Below are 2459 nucleotides of genomic sequence, written 5' to 3'. Positions count from 1 at the left end.
AATCCAGTAAAGATTTATACCCAAACGAAGGGCTGAGACTACAGAATATCCCCAATGCAGAAAAAAACTCACATACACATGCACAAACACATGGTACACACACTCTCTTAGAACACATTGTAATATTTTTCATGTTTCTGCTGGGATTCTGCTGTCATTTTTCCTTTTTTTAACTTAACAGTTAGATTTCAGTGATGTGGTGGAGACCAGAGCATGTGAGCGAAGCGGAGCGGTGTGACGCTCCGCTACGTTTTCCGCTCTATGGACGCTCGCTCCGCTCAGTCGCTCTAACCGCACAAGCAAGAATGCAAAAACTGAAAAAGTGTATTTGATTTTCGTTAACTTTATTTCCGTGAAAATAGCTGCAGTTGTTGTGCAATAGAACATTCAAAACAGGCTCATTAAAACACAAACGCACACACACACGAGATGAAATGTGTGTAGATCTTTACAAAATACTTTTATAGTATACTTTTATAGTTTATACTTTTTATAATTTATGAATTTGTATGATATGCATATGTTTAGGTTATAATTCAGTTAGATTTAAAAAAAAATTTTTTTTTTTTACAAAATTTTGATTTTGTAATATTTCAATATATATTTGAATCCATAAACAACCAAATTTAAGCCTTAAGATTATATTAATTTTCATTTCTCATGTTTCACTTGTTTTGCTCATTTAAAAATCTCCATAGGGTTCTATAGGCCCCTCTAGTGGCTGTAACCATAAAATCCAATTTTATGTAATTTTTCCCCCGCCCAGATGGCATCAAAGACACTCAGTGACTCAATTCCAAGGCCATCTGTTGGTTTTTGATGAAACAGGACTGAAATTGTCTTTCTTTGTTTTGTTTTTTTTGGTGAAATAATGTACAAAAAGTGCTTATTTGCTTATGTTTTCTTAAACATGCCCAGAATAAAAGGTAAATATGATAAAAATCACCAAAAAATAATAGAAAAACCTACATAAAAAAATTAGAAAAATTTTATAATAATTTATGCATTTAGCAGATGCTTTTATCCAAAGCGACTTACAGAGCAATCAGGCTATACATTTTTGACCAGTATGTGTGTTCCCTGGGAATCAAACCCACAACCTTTTGCGCTGCTAACACAACACTCTAGCACTGAGCCACAGGAACATTGGGTATTATATTGGAACATTATATTGAAACAAATGTTCCAATATAAGCTTTCTGGACCAAAAATAAAATTAGTGTCATTTTTGGCCTTCGGGTCATTTTGACCCGCAAGGGACACTTTTGTTATAGGTTCGGGAGGGACGGATGAGGGTTTTAATCTAGTCATCTAACATGCAAAAGTTCACTTCATGGATAAACAAAGTGGCATTGATGAATTTGAAATTCGGTGTTTGAAAAAACAGAGCAAATAAAAAGAGAAATTTCAATCTATATTATCATAGCTTTATAAATAAAGCATATATGCTTCATTCAAGCCACAGGAAGACAAATATTTTGCTTAAAGAGCAACAATACACAACCTTCCAGCCTAGGGTGAAGTTATGTATATAAACAATTTGGGACTTATGTCATTTAATGGAAAACTATGTGCGTAGCACAGCAGGATTTTGAATGGCCTCCAGAGTCGTATATATCTGCCATCAAGACGCTCTACCTCAAGACATATTTCAGTTTTCCAGAAGCAGATTAGGGAGCTGCCAAATTAAGAGTTATCATCACTGGTAAGAAGAGCAATATCTGACATTTAAGTAGTCTACTATTATTTGTGTGTGTGTGTGTGGGGGGGGGGGGTTGTTCTCGCCCACGGTTCCTGTTACGACTTTCATTCCGCGGGGCGGAGGCCGCGCCGGAGCCCCCGGCCTCCGCACCCCGTCTCAGAGAGACCGCTCGCCTTTTTTTCCGGGCCGACACAATAATGATCCTTCCGCAGGTTCACCTACGGAAACCTTGTTACGACTTTTACTTCCTCCCGATAGTCAAGTTTGATCGTCTTCTCGGCGCTCCGCCAGGGCCCGCGAGGAGCCCCGGCGGGGCCGATCCGAGGACCTCACTAAACCATCCAATCGGTAGTAGCGACGGGCGGTGTGTACAAAGGGCAGGGACTTAATCAACGCGAGCTTATGACCCGCGCTTACTGGGAATTCCTCGTTGATGGGAAATAGTTTCAATCCCCAGTCCCGATCACGAGCGGGGTTCAGCGGGTTACCCGCGCCTCTCGGCGCCGTTTGAGCTTCAAGCAACCCAAGATCGGGTCCAGGCTCTACTGTCCTACACAATAGAAGCAAAAATATCAAAATAAATAAATAACACACACACACACAGTACAGAAAGTGAGTTTAAATGTCATCATTTACTCATCCTCATGTCATTCTAAACCTGTATGACTTTCATTCTTCTGTGAAGCACAAAAGAAGATTTTAAAAAATGTCTTGTTTTTTATTCATACAATAAAAGTCAACGTGGACCCATGTTATA

The sequence above is a fragment of the Sinocyclocheilus grahami genome, unplaced genomic scaffold, assembly GCF_001515645.1.
Source record: "Sinocyclocheilus grahami isolate Dianchi unplaced genomic scaffold, SAMN03320097.WGS_v1.1 scaffold451.1, whole genome shotgun sequence".
In the NCBI taxonomy this organism is placed as follows: domain Eukaryota; kingdom Metazoa; phylum Chordata; class Actinopteri; order Cypriniformes; family Cyprinidae; genus Sinocyclocheilus; species Sinocyclocheilus grahami.
This window is presented reverse-complemented; position numbering follows the sequence as displayed.